Source organism: Hyla sarda, chromosome 7 (genome assembly GCF_029499605.1).
Source record: "Hyla sarda isolate aHylSar1 chromosome 7, aHylSar1.hap1, whole genome shotgun sequence".
Lineage (NCBI taxonomy): Eukaryota > Metazoa > Chordata > Amphibia > Anura > Hylidae > Hyla > Hyla sarda.
The window spans coordinates 123,973,935-123,992,141 of record NC_079195.1 but is presented as its reverse complement, the minus strand read 5'-3'; the positions used below and the strand labels follow the sequence as shown (position 1 = coordinate 123,992,141).

General features: G+C 41.9%; 1 protein-coding gene across 7 annotated transcripts in view; it reads right to left on the bottom strand.

The window, feature by feature from the left end:
• Positions 1-18,207, bottom strand: part of USP54 (ubiquitin specific peptidase 54) — a 163,195-nt gene that overhangs the window by 133,788 nt on the left and 11,200 nt on the right. For 5 of the 7 annotated variants that reach the window (XM_056530669.1, XM_056530678.1, XM_056530672.1 and 2 more), the window contains exon 2: positions 16,913-17,037. The exons of 1 other annotated variant lie outside the window; for it this stretch is intronic. The gene's annotated coding sequence lies outside the window, so the exon portion shown is untranslated. Of the gene's footprint in view, positions 1-16,912; positions 17,038-17,362; positions 17,774-18,207 lie in introns of those variants that run through there. One more of the 7 variants, XM_056530670.1, reaches the window with a different exon arrangement.

Below are 18,207 nucleotides of genomic sequence, written 5' to 3'. Positions count from 1 at the left end.
TGATGAAGGGGGGATGTGTGGGATGATAAGGGGATGATGAAGGGGGGGGATGTGTGGGATGATGACAAGGGGATGATGATGAGGATGTTAATGACGGGTCTGGATGATTACATGGGGGGATGAGGTATTTCCCACCCTAGGCTTATACTCGAGTCAATAACTTTTCCTGGGATTTTGGGTTGAAATTAGGGGTCTCGGCTTATACTCGGGTCGGCTTATACTCGAGTATATACGGTACCCCAAATGATATAGGCTTAAAAAAAATCATGATTAAATAAATAGAATAAAACAAAGTTATATTCACCAGCTTATGTTAAAAGTTCCAGATTACACACCTTTAATTGCCTAAAATCTACCCCTACAATCAGTAAAAATACCCACCAGTAAGGAAACTGAAAAATATGTTTAATTCAAGATGCAAAGTTAAAGGATTAGTTGAGGAAATACAAAAGATTCATTGTTGCAAAAGAAAAGAAAAATCAGATTATGCGGAAGTCAGCTCCGAGAACTCTTATCTTTAGTTTCATGACAAGCTGCCAAAAGGGCAGTCCAGAAATAAAAGAGAATCCCACAAATACATCAACCTGTTCTATTACATAACTCATTACAAATCCCCCTGTCAGTGTGAAGGTTTATAAATAACTAATGCAATGATGTAAGACTGACAAAGAGGGATGACAATGAAAACTCACAACTCAAAACAAACATGAGTAGTCTAGGAGCGTTCGTCACTGAGGATTTCAGAGTAGTGAAACTTGTGGATAGTGTGTGCAGTTCTATAGTAAATCCTTCAATTATGTAGACCTATTCACCCAAACAAACCAATGCTAAATGAGGCACCAAATGGCCCCTATTTTAAATGGGCACTCATTAAACATGATTTTTAATATTTGATTCCTTATGCCAAATAACTAACTTTTGTATTTGGCTTCATTTAAAAAAAAAAATGTTTTGTTAGGTTTTTTTTGCTGTATACTTATGGCCCCCAGGGGTCTCTCTTCTTGGCCAGAACACATTCCATCTGGTCAAAATGTCAGATTTTGGTCTCCTGCTTGTAATGGCAGGAGACTAAACTCTGAGATTTTGAGGTCTTCTATTCATCACAGTGCTGCAACCATGTAAGGGTGGAAGTGGTCCCCCAGCAGTCATGACATAACTAAAGCCTGCTGGGGGACCACTTCCCCCCTTACATGGTTGCAGCACTGTGATGAATAGAAGACCTCAAAATCTCACTTTCTCCTGCTGTGAGATTTCCCTATGTGAGCAAGAAGAAAGGTATGATACAGAACTTTAAGCTCTGGAATGTTTTCTAAGGGTGGGAGGAGTGTTAGGAGTAGTTAGGGAACATAGCCTGAGTTGGCTTAGAAAAGTTTATTTAGTGACAGGTACTCTAAAAATGGGCACTGTCAAGAAAAAAAACACTTAAAATCTTGCCCACTAGGTATCTTCAATCTACTGTCCACTGCCTGTTGTCAGGGGAACTTTGTCTCCAGTAACAGCTATATTAGGACAAATTAAAGGAAGTGGAAGCAGGTTTAGCAAGCATATGCTCTGTGCAGGAGAGGAAGCCTGAGAAAGCGTGGGCTGTGTACCTGCAAGCTGATCCACATTGTTTCTCAAAGGGTAATCAAGGGATTCTTCTAATCTCTCCCACCCATATAGGTAAGGGCAATTGTCCCTGGAATAAATACCAGATCATCAACTGCTGTATGTCCACAGTGCTGCAGTGTAATCTCCCCCCTTAGAGGGGTTGTCCGACCTTGCTCTTTCAGTCCCTTTAAGCAGCAGCAGCTTAGTGACACCTTTTACTTGTGGTTATCCTGATGCTGTTTCTTTCTGCCCTAATAGCACCTTGCAAATTAAGTGTATAAGTAACCCCTTTTTCTTCCACATCCCTTCAGTTAGCCTGTTCAGTCCAGAACACATTTCCGAGTACTATGTCATGGCAAAGCAGAGGGGATTAGGTGCTCTGATTGGCCAGAAAAGGGAAAGAAAGTCCATGTATTATACAAATGACAAACTACTTTATACAACCGACAAACTGCTTTTTTCCTATTTTCCCTTGTGAAAAAGAAAAAAATTTAGGATAACACCAGCATTTTAGTGACTTTTTTTTCAATTTTCTATTCAACTTTGAAGAATTTTTATTAAACACCTGTGGGGTGTTAAAGGGGTTATCCAGGAAAAAACTTTTTTTTATATATCAACTGGCTCCAGAAAGTTAAACATATTTGTAAATTACTTCTAATAAAAAATCTTAATCCTTCCAGTACTTATGAGCTTCTGAAGTTAAGGTTGTTCTTTTCTGTCTAAGAGTTCTCTGATGACACGTGTCTCGGGAAACGCCCAGTTTAGAAGCAAATTCCCATAGCAAACCTCTTCTAAACTGGGCGTTTCCCGAGACAGGTGTCATCAGAGAACTCAGACAGAAAAGAACAACCTTAACTTCAGAAGCTCATAAGTACTGGAAGGATTAAGATTTTTTTAATAGAAGTAATTTACAAATCTGTTTAACTTTCTGGAGCCAGTTGATATATAAAAAAAAGTTTTTTCCTGGAATACCCCTTTAAGGCTCACTATACCCCTTGTTACGTTCCGTGAGGAGTGCAGTTTCCAAAATGGGGTCACATGTGGGTATTTCTTTTTTTGCGTTTATGTCAGAACTGCTGTAAAATCAACCACCCCTGTGCAAATCACCAATTTAGGCCTCAAATGTACATAGTGCACTCTCACTCCTGAGCCTTGTTGTGCGTCCGCAGAGCATTTTACGCCCACATATGGGGTATTTCCGTACTCAGGAGCAATTGCGTTGAAAATTTTGGATCTTTTTTTTTCCTTTTAACGCTTGTGAAAATAAAAAGGTATGGGGCAACACCAGCATGTTAGTGTAAAGATTTTTTTTTTTTTTTTTTTACACTAACAAGCTGGTGTAGCCCCCAACTTTTCCTTTTCATAAGGGGTAAAAGGAGAAAAAGCCCCCCCAAAATTTGCAGTGCAACTTCTCCCGAGTACAGAAATACCCCATATGTGGCTTTAAACACAGTTTCCTTGAAATATGACAGGGCTTCGAAGTGAGAGAGCGCCATGCGCATATGAGGACTGCATAGGGATAGCATAGGGGTGGACATAAGGGTATTCTACGCCAGTGATTCCCAAACAGGGTGCCTACAGCTGTTGCTAAACTCCCAGCATGCCTGGAGAGTCAGTGGCTGTCCGGAAATGCTGGGAGTTTTTTTTTGCAACAGCTGGAGGCTCCGTTTTGGAAACACTGCCATACAATACATTTTTCATTTTTATTGGGGGGGGGGGGGGGGGGGAGACAGTGTAAGGGGGTGTATATGTAGAGTTTTACCCTTTAACCTTTATTATGTGTTAGTGTAGTGTAGTGCTTTTAGGGTACATTCGCACTGGCCAGTTACGGTGAGTTTCCCGCTAGGAGTTTGCGCTGCGGTGAAAAACTTCAAGCAGGAAACTTACTGTAAACCTGCCCGTGTGAATGTACCCTGTAAACCTCCAGCTGTTTCAAAATTACAACTCCCAGCATATACTGACAGACCGTGCATGCTGGGAGTTGAAGTTTTGCAACAGCTGGGGGCACACTGGTTGGAAAACCTTCAGTTAGGTTCTGTTACCTAACTCAGCATTTTCCAACTAGTGTGTCTCCAGCTGTTGCAAAACTACAACTCCCAGCATGTACTGATCGCCAAAGGGCATGCTGGGAGATGTAGTTATGCAACAGCTGGAGGTATGCAACTACAACTCCCAGCATGCCGAGACAGCTGTTTGGAGATCACTGTGCACTGGTCCCAGAATGCCCAAACTGTGGCCCTCCAGATGTTGCAAAACTACAAATCCCAGAATGCACAGACAGCAAATTGCTGTGTGGGCATGCTAGGAGTTGAAGTTTTGCAAGATCTAGAGGGCCACAGTTTGGAGATCACTGTGCAGTGGTCTCTAAATTGTAGAACTCCAGCTGTTGCAAAACTACAACTCCCAACATGCCCAATAGCTGCCTGGGCATGCTGGTAGTTGTCGTTTTGCAACATCTGGAGGGCTACAGTATCCCTCCAGATGTTGCTAGGCAACTCACCGGCTTCCGTAGGATCCAAGGAGCCAGCCGCATGACATCGCCGCCCGCAGATCACTGTCGCCCGCAGCCTCCGCAGATCGGTAAGTGACCTTAGGCGCCGGTCCCTGACGGTTTCCCCGTCCTGCCCCGCCTATTGTGGGTGGGCAGATCGGGAAAAACGAAAGTAACCCAACCCACCCCCCCCCCCCATCTGCTAATGGTCGTCGCGTCTATACGACCAATAGCAAGGATAGGAGGGGTGGCACCCCTGCCACCTCACTCCTATCCCTTCAGGGGGATAGTCGGTGTCTTGGACAACCGCGATCCCCCTTATACTCCGGGTCACCATAGACCTGTAATGACCCGGAATCGCGCACATCGCAAGAGTGAATTCACTTGCGAATTGCCGCGATCGCCGACATGGGGGGGGTCTGATGACCCTCCCTTGGGCATTTGCGCGGGTGCCTGCTTATCGACATCAGCAGTCATCCTGGTCCAGTCCCGCCCGGCGGGAACCGGAATTCCCACAGGCGTACAGGTACGTCCTGGGTCCTTGAGACCCAGGTACACAGGGTGTATCCATACAACCTGGGTCCTGTACGGGTTAATTAACTTCTTCCCAACCTCTGAAACACAGTTGGTCCCACAGTGACTTCCTTCCACCTTTCGGTACAGATCACTCATTCACACCCTTCCTCGTATAACTTAGAAATGATCTCCACAATTTTTTTATTTTTTTTTTATCATCAGATTAGTTGATCAAAAAAAATATAAAATCGGCCAATTAAATCTGTGAAAATAATGGTTGGTTGAATGAGGGCTTGGCTATACCACTCATGGCTACAAGCACATATGAAATCATAACATAGTGTAACTATAAGACTAGGCACTCAACTGGAATTCTGTGGAGAGTAGAAAGAAAGACTAAATACATTTGTTCCAGCTTCTTCCTAATTTCTTCTCTATCACCCCCTCCCAACCTGTTCCTGCTTCTCCTAATTAAAGCCCCCCCTTACCAAACCAGGAAGGCTTTTTATGGCATTTTAGATAAGTAATAAAGTCAGCTCCGCGCTCATGTAACTGCTGTACTCCATACTATGTAATCATTTCTGCATTTTTCTAATACCCTATATATCTCCATTGAAGGCTTGCATTTACTGTGTACAATGAATACAACTACACAAGGCCCCCATGCGTTCTTCAAACCACGGGGTGGTGGAACACCAATGTTCTCTTCCATGCAGACTGCTGCTGGAGTCATCCAGGTCAAAACTACACCCATAATACATTGCCACTTTTCCTGCTGTCTTCATTCAGTCAGGAACTAGATGAGTAAGGTTTGCTAAGCAATATTAAAAAGGGGTATTCCAGGATTTTTTTTATTTGCCTGCACTACAGGAGCTGTAAAGTAAGTGTAGTTCATAATATAGTGTCTGTACCTATATTTGGACTTGCAATTTATAAGTGATATTTGCCCCAGATGTTCAATTTTAACAGCATACAAAATGAGTGTTGTCTCGGGCCTTTCCCAGGTTGCAGTGCAAGACAATGCATCACTAGTCAGGCATTGAAAGGGCACGTGCCTGTGCTTCAATGGGTGGAGCAGCAGCTGGTGGGAGGGAGATCATTCTCCACAGGGTTGCAGGGAATTGTAGTTTCAAGCACAGCATGCATAGAAGGGAGCCTAGCTGTGCTGCAATGGGTGGGGTGGTTGATGTGTGGTAGGGAGAGAAGTCACCTTTAATCTTGAAACAATGAATACTGGGGATTGTAGTTTGTGGAAGGACACAAATACAGGAAATAGCTAGTTCACACAAACAAGCCAGCAACTTCATATAGGACACAGGACATTGCTATTTACCATGGACACAAGCGCGGATCCTTGTAAAGCATGTCCATTACTGGCTGACAGGTAATTAGTAAAGTCACCTAACCCCTTTAATGTTTCAAAAACCCCTTCTCTGATGCTACTACAATTTTAGCAGCTGAACCCCCTCCCCAACCCCAATGGTCATATTAAGTCATTAAGAGTTACTATCCTGATATTCTACTAATGATCACCTGTGTAACTGCATATATATCAGACATATGGTTGAATTATAAGATTCACTTTTATTACAAAATCAGCTTAATTATATGTAAAAATACATTGGGGGAGACTTAGCAAAACTGGTGTAGTGGATAAGTTTTGATCAAAAAAGTGTGCTAAGAGCCTCCATGTTTTACCAAGAGTGCTGCTGCAACCTTCATGTTATAGCCCTGCTTCTTACCTCAATACATTAAGCCAGTACCATAAAGGAGGGGATGAAATGGAGACATGTTGCCCTTTACAGTGTAAGTCTATGAGCATGACCGAAAGAAACTGATCTGATAAAGTAGGGTGACCACCCAGGAAATGTATGACATATCCCGTAATTATACCATAGATGTCTACAGTGGGCTAACCTTTTTGGTGGCTGCAGTATGCATGCACACAGTGGAGTGGCTTCTGTATTACTGTATACATGCACAGTCAGCATTGATCGTGTCCTGCTGAGAGTCTATAATTACCTACCGAATCATTGGAATATTGTCTGATCACACTCCAAACATTCCGCTAATTAAAAGCTATTTTTATAATATTGGTGACAAGTCTGCAGAAGCCATTACTGCACTTTAAATGACTAAACTATGTCAGGACTTCTCTTTAAGGGTATCTAAAGTTTAGAAAAAAAACTTAGACATCTCAGAAGTTTTAATTGGTGGGGATGCAGGTGCTAAATCACTAAAATGACCGATCAGCTGAGTTCTGTGCCTGTTTGTGTCACCTCTCAGCTCTGCTCGCAGCAGTGTACAAATTCAGAGAGTCCATAGAAAGTCTATGGACTTAAGGTCATGTTTACACATCAGAATTTTCTGTGCTGAATTCCACATGGAATGTCTGCTCAGAAAATCCCGTTGAACTCAACAGGATTCTGCTGCACTGTGCACACGGAGGAATTTATGTTCCAGATGTTTCCAGGACAGAAATTCAGAAAGAATGAACGAATGAAAATATATTGATGAATTAAACTGCGAGGTCAATTTGGTAACTTTTTATACATAAAAAATGGATAAAAAGCAATCAAAAAGTCCCATCAAAACTAAAAGGATACCGATAAAAAAATTCAGATCACGGCGCCCCGTGCGCAGAAAAATAAAAAAATAAAAGTTATAGGGGTCAAAAGATGACATTTTAAAACGTATACATTTTCCTGCATGTAGTTATAATTTGTTTCAGAAGTGCGACAAAATCAAACCTATATAAGTAGGGTATCATTTTAATCGTATGGACCTACAGAAGATAAGGTGTCATTTTTACCGAAAAATGCACTGTATAGAAACTGAAGCCCCCAAAATAACAAAATTGCTTTTTTTCTTCTATTTCCTCGCACAATGATTTTTTTTTTTGGGTTTCACTGTAGATTTTTGGGTAAAATGACTGATGTCCTTACAAAGAAGAATTGGTGGCGCAAAAAAATAACACATCAAATGGGTCTGTAGGTGCAAAATTGAAGGGGTTATTTTTAAAAGGTGAGGAGGAAAAAAACGAAAGTGCAAAAATGGAAAAAACCCTGAGTCCCCAAGGGGATGCAAAAGGCTACATAATACACATGGCTGCTTTGTTCCTAGAAATCGTGCCACAAGGGTCCGTGGTTTGTGTCTGCAATTGCAGCTCCACTCCATTGGAATGCATTTAGCTGGGCTTCAGTATCACACACAACCTATGGAAAGGGCTTTCCTGTTCCTAAAGAGGTCTAAGGGCATCCTTTGAAATGAATGACTGATTGAATGAAATGGAAAATATTACTATTAAACTATATGTGAAGTCTACGTGGAAAATATGCTGTAAAAATATTCTAAGTATGAGTGTTTATGGCATTTTCTCAGAAACCTATGAATCATCTTTAAACATTTCATACCAGTGTGTAAAATTTGCTGACATCTATAGACTCCCTTCAGACAAGGCTGTATGTGATCTATCACTATGTACTTCCCAGAATGTTAACAACAAAGTTCAAGGGGGTTATGAAGGATTAGAAAAACACAGCAGTAACACCACCACTCTTGTCCTCAGTATATGTGTGGTATTGCAGCTCAGTTCCACTGAAGTGAACAGAGGTTGTAATACCACACAACTTAAAGGGGTACTCCGGTGCTTACACATCTTATCCCCTATCCAAAGTATAGGGGATAAGATGCCTGATCGCGGGAGTCCCGCAGCTGGGGACGCCGGGGATCATGCACGGGGCACCCCGTTTGTAATCAGTCCCCGGAGCTGCGGGACTCCCGCGATCAGGCATCTTATCCCCTAAGATGTGTAAGCATCGGAGTACCCCTTTAACTACAGCTGTTTAGATACATGAGGATGTGCAGGGGTGTGGAAATTTGAAAAAAAAAAAACTACTTGTCCAAGGGACTAAAGCTGAACACAATCTACTTGTCCCTCAAGAAAATCCACTTGTCCTGGTAGATGAAATTATTTCAACCAAAATAGTACGATCCCCCCACTAGACCACCAGGGATGGATATAAGATCCCTTTAGACACTGCTGTCAACTTAGACAGCGGTGATCTAATGGTTTAATAGCGGCCACGGTGATCGCAGAATACCAGAATATTAGCGGCGGGAGGGCTGTAGATAGCTCCTTTTACGCCCCCCATCTGACCCCTATAACTCCAATTTCTCCATATACAGGGATGTATGAGGGTAATCTTATGTGCCGTGATCTGTAGCTTTTACCGGAACCATTTATTATCAGAAGTTTTATTAGGAAAGGGGCTTATTCACATATATACGCACTTCTTAAAATATTTTCAGCACTATTTTTCAGTCCTCATAGGGACTTCTACACGGAGTCTTTTGATCGGATAACAGTGAACAGAACTGTGTTACGGGGCGGGGGGGGGGGGGTTGTTCTGCTTCTCCAGTTTATATGCTGCATTTTATTTACTCTAATTTAGGTGTCAGAAAATGCTGGAAGTTGCATTTAGTTAGTAGATAACTACAACACCCAGCATGCCCTGATACAGCCTATGGTTGTGTGGGTGTTGCAGCATGTTGCACTGTATAGTAGTACAGTTAAGGTTATTGTGTAACATGCTGGGAGTTGTAGTTTTGGTTTGTGTCAGCTGCAGAGCCATAGGCTGTGTCAAGGAATACTGGGAATTACAGTTAGTAACTACAACACCCAGCATACCCAGATGCAGCCTATGGCTCTGCAGCTGACCCGAACCAAAACTACAACTCCCAGCATGTTACACATTATAGTTCTACAGTATAGGTTATGGTGCAACATGCTGGGAGTTGTAGTTTTGGTTCGGGTGTGTTTGCGTGCATCCATGGGGCTCTTGGTCGGCGGGTGAGTATGAAGTGGTGGGATTCTGGGGGTGCAATTTAGTGCGGGTGTCCAGAAGACACTAAAAAAAAAAAAAAAAAAAAAAAAAAAAAATTAGATCGCACAACTGGCGGCAGCACTTGTCAGTCCGCCCCTGTACAAAACATACATGCATACACATATACATACACCGGCCACTGCCCCCTATATCATTATTACATACATACATCATACATAGACACATCATACATACACTGGCCACTGCCCCCTATATCATAATTACATACATACATCATACATACATACACCGGCCACTGACCCCTATATTATACAGTATAGACATACATCATACATACATACATACATACACTGGCCACTGCCCCCTATATTATACAGTATATACATACATCATACATAGACACATCATACATACACCCGCCACTGCCCCCTATATTATACAGTATATACATACATCATACATATACATACACCGGCCACTGCCCCCTATATTATACATTACATACATACATCATACATACACCCGCCGCTGCTTCCCCATCATACATCATACACACATCATACATACACAGACATCATACACACATCACACATACATTCAAACCATATATACACCTGCTGCTGATACACACCCCCCCCCCCCCCCAATTATACATTACATACATATACAACCACCCTTCCCGCCGCCTGCATGCTCAGCCTCCTCACCTTAGCTTCACACTCACTTGCTTCTACATTACACAAGAAGCAGGGGGAGAGCGAGGACGAACTAAGCTCCGTACACAGCTCCTCCCCTCCCCCGCACACAGCTCCATCCCCCTGCCCTCCCCCTGATCTGTCTCCACAGGATCTACTCTACCACGGAGAGGCTGCAAGTTTGCACAGGGAAAACACAGAGTGGGGGGGAGGACGTCTGTGCACAGCTCCTGACCTCGATAATGACTACTGTGTGTGAGGAGGACAGACTGCACTGCACGGGGAGGATTTCTGTGTGTGAGGAGGACAGACTGCACTGCACGGGGAGGATTTCTGTGTGTGAGGAGGACAGACTGCACTGCACGGGGCTTAGGATTTCTGTGTATGAAGGAGGACAGACTGGGGCCCAGGGTGGGTTCTCTGAGCAGCGTCCCCCGGCTACTGAAATCAGCTAGGGGCCACCGCGCGCCCCCCCCCCCCATACACCCTGAACGCGGTTCCGAAGTCCGTCCGGCCCTGCCAGCCCGATACAGGGCTAAATATGAAAAATTCACCTGCCCGGCGCCCAAAACTACTTGTCCCGGGCGTCGGGCGATAGGATTCCCACATCCCTGATGGGTGTTTACACTCTGACCCTAAAGCACAAGAAACTGTGCTTTAGGGTCAGAGTCACATATACATTAGGAAAAAGACTCAAACATAGTAACTGACATTGTTCAGGCCATTAAAGGAGATCTGTGGTACACATTTTTTATAACCCCTTGTGCCCGAGCTACAAAAAGTAAAAAAAAAAAAAAAAATGTACTTCACGTTCCCACGTTCCCCCTGTTATTGGTGTCTTGGTCCTCCAGTGATGGGCTTCTTCCCGCTTCCTGGGGACGGTGACTCATACTGCACTCAGCATCGCCGGCCGCAGCTATCAAAACTGGGTGGATAGTAAGAAGAAAAAAAATTCCGTAATTGAATGATGCCTCTCAACCACTGCCGGACGAACCTGGCGTTCTGAACGTAAAATGTTCAGAATGTCGGGAAGGAGATTGCAGGGGGTCCCAGCGGCCAGACCCCCGGGATCAGACATCTCACCCCTATCCTTTCTATAGGGGACAAGAGGTCTAGGGGCAGAGTACACCTTTAAAATAGTTTGTTTTGGTGAATACTTTTCTTATGTGTGTGATGGCCTTTAAGGGTAGGGTCACATGTGCTGTATTTTGTTGCTGCTTTTTTGCTACCCATTCAAGTCAATAGGTATTAAAACCAGATGCAGAAAATTTGCAGCTAAATACGGCACGTGTGTCCCTACTCCAAATAGTTTTAGAGAAAAAAAATTAAGTATAGAAAAAAAAAATGACTGCTTTCTTCCAGACCAAGCCTATTGACAATACAAAAGCAGATATGTTTTTCTTGTCTAATATAAGAGACACGTGTGACAGGTTTTGGCCACTAATTCAATGTACCAAAATGGGATGGTCGTCAACAGGATTTATAAATCAAGGTTTACTTGTGATCAATTTTAGGCTGGGTTTACTCCTAATAACTTGGTCAGTATTTTAGCCAAAAGCAAAAGTGGATGAAAAACAGAAAAAATAAAATAAAATAAAAAGATGCAACGCTTTCAATTATAGTTTTACTTTATAATTTGGCTTAAAATACTGATCAAAATTCTATGTGGGAACCCAGCCTCAGAAAAGTATACAATCTCTGCATCTAGCTATGTTTTCAGTCAGATTTTAACATTAAATTTAAAATGTTGATTTTATGCCTTAAAGAAATTAAATTAAATTAAAAAATAAATAAATAAATAAAAACACCTGAAGTGAACTTCTATCCCCATGGAATCCAAAGGGAACGTACCTGTCCGCTCACATGTAGCTTCATTTTACAGCTTATCACAACAGCATATAAAAATTTAGTGTAAGGGACTTGTTTGAGACCATTTTTTGTCTTTCATGATTCATGAAAAAAAAAAATCGCTGCTTATTTTGGACTGAGTAGTCATGTAGGCAGTCCTACTCAGTGACTGACATCTCTAAAATAACCATCAATCACTGAGGGACTGACAGCTCTCAAATAACTGTCAATTAGTAGAATCGCCCTCATGACTACTTAGCAAATAGTAAGTATAGCTTTACATGAATAAATTACACTCCATCCTGGAACTTTTCCCACAAAACTATATGTGAATTTGATCAGTTCCTCCTGTTCTATAATACGCTGCCTGCAGATTAGACTGTATTTTTTATGTGCGACTGGCTCCCTTTAACCACTTAGGGACCTCGGGCATACAGGTATGCCCTGACGCCCCGGAACTTAAGGACCAAGGGCGTACCTTTATGCCAGTGGGAATTTCAGGGGACCGGGATGCCTGCTGAAATCATTGTGACAACGTTACAATGCCTAGGGGGTCCTGGCGTTTTGCGGCAATTCCGGTCATACGGGTCAAAGGTGACCCGATGACTCGGAGTTAGAAGGTGATTGGCGGTGTAGTACACACTGCCAATCACCTCCTGTAGCTAGGGGGAGGTGGCGATCCAGTTAATGTCCCCTTCTCTCAGCTCTGCTCGCCCACCGCGTTCAGTCAGCGGGCAGAGCTGTGAAAAAGAGCCAGGGACCCCCCCCCCCCATTGCTGAGATCTGAGCCCCTCAGGGCTGAAGAACTATCCGCCTGTGTCCAGTAGTTCAGGGTGAGTTTTGTCTGCAGGGACAGGTAGGAGTAAGAAATAAAATAAAAAAAAATAAAATAAAAAATAAAAAAAACGGACCAAATTACCCTCCATCCAGAGGTCCTTTGTGTTAGACCTATTAGGGGTTCAGAGCGCTGTGATTTGCCACCCTAATTTTTGTCCGTAGCTTTTTTTTTAGTATAACGGTGTGTGACTTATAATCACACACCGTTATATAAAGTATACACCAAGCACATACACCCCCACACACTTCCTAAATGCGACACTCCTCCCCCCCCCCCCCCATTTCAGCAAAATTTGCAAACGTGACTCCTTCTCTTCTGAGCATTGTAGTGCGCCCGCAGTGCACTTGACATCCACACATGGGGTATTTCCATACTCAGAAGAGATGGGGTTACAAATTTTGGGGGGCATTTTCTCATATTACCCCATGTAAAATTTGGGGGAAACCTAGCATTTTTGTATAAAAATAAATACCCCTGAGGAAGTCGCTTTGCGACGGAACGCGTGGGGTTTACTGACCCCGTCCTCTGTCGCAGCATCTGTGTCGTTGGCCCATGTGGAGTACATTTACGTGTGCTATTGTATATTGGCAATAGGGCAGTATTATAGGCTATCATTGCATTCTAGATAGAAACATTCCTTATGCTACATTATTGTGGTTTTTACTGTGCCCTAATTTTGTCTTGTGTAGCCACACTGAGCTGACACCATTTATTTATATTACATCTTCAGTAGGACGGGGTCATTTACCCGGAGCAGGAGGTCATGGCCCTGCTCTGAGGCTGTGTTGTGGCTCTTCAGGAGCCTTTTAAATGGTTTTAATATGTCTGTTAACTTGATCTGTGGTTTTGTACTAATAAAGATATTGTTGTAAATCTAGTGGAGTGCATCTTGTTTCCAGTGGCAGCTGTTTTTTGGTAATATGATGTATTGCACTGAGTTGCACCCACATCTATATATTGTATTGCGGTGAGCCCCCCCATATTGCTCTCTTTTGTTAGAAAACATGAAGTAGACATATTGTATATGTGAATCAATATATAATTTATTTGGTATGTCTATTTTCCTAACAAGCAGAGAGCATTAAAGTTAGAAAAATGCAAAATTTTCTAATTTTTTATGAAATTTTTGGATTTTTCACCAAGAAATTATGCAAGTATCGGCGAAAATTTACCACTCTGTTAAAGTAGAATATGTCACACAAAAAAAAAAAATCTCGGAATCAGATTCATAAGTAAAAGCATGCCAGAGTTATTAATGCTTAAAGTGACAGTGGTCAGATGTGCAAAAAACACTCTGGTCCTTAAGGTGGAAATAGGCTTGGTCCTTTAAGGGGTTAAAGTGTACATCCAATTATATAAAAAACAATAGTGCAGAAATATGCACAATAATAATTTTTCCATCAGCATCACGTCAATTAGGCCAAGTTCACAAATCTATGTTAGCATTCCGCTTAGGGAGCTCCTTTAGCAGAATGCATTGATTAAGTACAACATAAGTAAAGAAAAAATAATAATAATAATAAAAGTAATAATTTTTTTCTACACTCAAATTCTGCTAATAAACAACACCAAATGAAAATGTATGCCCATCACCCGCTCTTACTGTATAAAGCACGCTCAGGAGCTAGGCTATAAAAATAAACAAATCTTTGGTATCGCCGCATGCAGAAATGTCCGAACTATTAAAATATAATGTTAATTAAACCACACGGTCAATGGCATAAATGTATAAAAATACTAGAGTCCATGTCACTTCATATACCAGAAAGAAAAAAAAAGAAAATTAGAAAAAGTTATGATAACATCCAATCAAAAATGGTACAGGTAAAAATGATATATCACTGCATAAAAATAGGACTTCTCATACAGCCCCGTATACAACAAAATAAAAGAGTGTTATAAGGGTCAGAAGAGACCAGAAAGCTTGTGGAAAAAAAAAATAAATAAAAAAAAAATAAGGAAATTTGGGGAAAAAAAGCTCAGCATTAAGCTTAGTGAAGTGTGACGTGTCAGGCCCCAGAATGCGGAAGAAGACAGAGGCTGAAGGAGGGGAGACTGATATTGACAGCATTGGGGGAGCAGTGTGAGGTAAGTTAAAGCTTAATATTCTTGTTGTTGCAGCCTGGGAAGAATGGGGGAAAAAAAAACAATGCTGGATAATCCCTTTGAAGTTAATAGAATCCAACAGGACCCATTGGTGTCTGTTATCTGACAGACAGTAACGCTCAGTTTGTTCCGTCAGAGAAGGAGTCCCAAATGGAGCTATGACGCAGATATGAACCTATCCGTACTTACACATAATATAAATAATTGTAACCACTGTCCTGCTACATGTATTAAAAGAGTCCTGTAGAATTCAATTAGAAATTATTGTGCAAAGTCCTGAAATATCATTTTTCTACATAACTGGAGGGACACTATGGCTATGTTCTCACACGGTATGTTGGGCCATTAGTTGATCTGTAAATGGCTTAAAAACAGCTAACAAAAACTGCGTGTAAACATAAAAACTGCTCAAAATAAGCCTGAAAATAAGGCCAAGAATACTGTGTGTAAACAGCCATTTACTGAAATAACACAACCTTCTCCTGTATATTTTCTTACACTGTGCTGAGTCTTTCCTCTGTTATTCCTTATGGAAATGTATTAATATAGTAATTGAGCATTATCAATCCTATGCTAATATGTTGTTAGCAGTTGACACATGTCAAGGTATTCATTTCCAGGTGAAAGAATAGAAAAGACAGTGCAAACTTTATTTTACAAGGAAGATGTGTATTTTCTAAGACTGACATGTCAGGAGAACAGATAAGTCCTCTGTAATTACTATAAACAAGAAGCTAAAGTTACACTCCCTAGTGATGTCAATTACTCAACCCCAAAGGCTCAGAATTCCTTCAATACAATGACGATAAAAGGAGATCCAAGAAAAGGAGATGAATCGCGCTGCCACAAGAAGTATATATAGGTAAATTTATTGCACACAAAAGGATCCATGCAACGCGTTTCAAAGCCATACTGGCTTTTTTGTCAGGCGTGGTTACACATTACACAAAATCCAGTGCACCTTCAGAGGTGGCCACTAAGTGAGTCAATGGTTGCGGCAGTTACCTGCTTCATCCAGTTACCGTCTGAGTGGCCACTCTTGTTTTGACACCAAGATTGGGAAGTAATTAGCAGCAAAATTTTGTCCCTGGACATCCCCTTTAACAGTTATCTGATGAGGCAGCCACATTTATTCCATATTGGCCGGCCACAAAAATCATTTAAATCGGTTACATGCAATTGGTGACACGGGCAGAGGAAGAAAGATGTTTCTGGGAATTAGGATAGCACAATAAATATTTTGCTAGGAAGAGTAACAGGCTTAGCTCCAATGTTTCTGCTGATTGTCAGCTTCTGTACAGCGCAGCCCGGCACTGCTGGGAGAAGCAACAGTGGGACGTACGCTGGAGGGGCCGGGCTGCGCTGTAGCCATGCAGCAGGTCTATGACGCAAGCTCAGGAGCTGAGCTCACTTTATACCAATTCAGTACCGGCTGCTATTAGCAGCCAGGACCCATGGCTAATGCTGGACATCACTGATCAGGGATGTCTAACATTCCAAAAATCAAATGCCAGTAGCTCAATGAAGATGATCGGGATACCTGTGGCAAATCAGTTGTTAGGACAGGCAGAGAGTTCCTATCTGCCATCATTTCCGTCCTATCGGCGCTCCAATTGTGCAAGCTGCAACTAGCCCCTATCAAGATTTCATCAGTAAAATCCAATTTTTCCAAAACATCTAGAGCTTAGTCATTGGTTAGTAGAAAAAAAAAAATTATATATACACACACACATACACACACACACACACACACTACCAAATGACTGAACAGTCTCAATGTCAAACAGTCCCTGTGGTAGAACCAAGCTGAATTTACAGAGCATCTAGAAATGTTTAACTAAAATTAATAGCAAAACAGATCCACACATTCACTCTCCCTTTTGAAAGAAGAATTGCACAAAGAAACGCACATACATACAGCAACATCTATACACCTTTTTTTGGGCCTTAGTAGTATACATTTTTTTTTTTTTTGCCTTACCTGTACATCTACAGCTGGCACAGCACAATATCAGACAGTAAGCATTTGCGTGTGCACGTTCTGTCACAGTTTACCAGATGACTCCCAGGCTCGGCTCATCAGATTGCCTTTATCGATTGTTTCAACTGAAACGGAACTCAACAATCAATAATCAGGACCATAATTGCATGAGGGAACTAGAAAATGTCCATTATTTACATAACATTGTGTCATATTACTGACAAGTCTTTTTCCGACAGGAGCATACAGATGTCACTTACACACAGTGAAAGAAAAAACACATTCAAAACACATCGCCTATAAAATAAAAAAGAATTAAAAACACATAATAGACGGCTATACGTACAAAGTTTCCCTGGATAAGCTGCATACGAGTTGACAGAGCAAATCAAAGGCATTACACTAGCATATCAAGGCTGAAGCAAATTCTTTGTTTTCATGACAACTTACGAGCATTCCCAAATCTCTGCACTGTGATTGGTCAGCGTGGCTTCCTGATTTGCCATAAAGATTGTTCTGCTAGGGGAAAGCAGGCTAAATAAAGATGGCTTCAGAGAGCAGCGTTCTGGCCCAGGACTGCAGTCCCTGAGGCAGAAGCAACTGACAGCTATGCTAATGATAATGCTGATATCCCACGAGCTGACAGACACACAAACCAGCTCCTCTGTGCTGCTGGCATCAATGACAGTGAACACGCTTACACCTGTTCCTTTTATTTTCTGTTACAGCAGATTCCAGTAGCTTAGCAAGAAGCTTAACTGGAATTCCTTAGAAAAACAAAAATGGGAAAATAAAAAAATTGCATGCATCTACAATTCTGCAAACAAACATGATATATGTAAGTGATAATATACTTATGTTATTAATATTACAAATCTACAAGCGCAAACAGGAAAATACATCTATCACCATCGATTCTCCCTTTTCTCATCTAGAATACAGTACAGCATCCTCCACGGGAATCTCTATTCAAAGTATTATCAGCATCACACCAAGCAATAGCCGCTATTACCTAAAATAGTCAGCCAATGAAAGGCATCCTCTTCTTCCCTCCCTCCTCTTCTATTAACCATAGCCGTTCTGATCATGGCAGCTTTATACAGCAATATATCAGCACCACTAGGCTGTTTCACCCGTGCAGGCAGCTGAAGTTAACAGAAACAGTGCCGCCTATTCCTTTGCAGTAAGTGGGTCACCAAACGGGAATATTGGAGAGGGCCTAGGATCATGTGACCACGTCGCACAGGCCTCAGCACAACATGCTCTACCAGCCAGGCCAGGAGGATTTAACTACA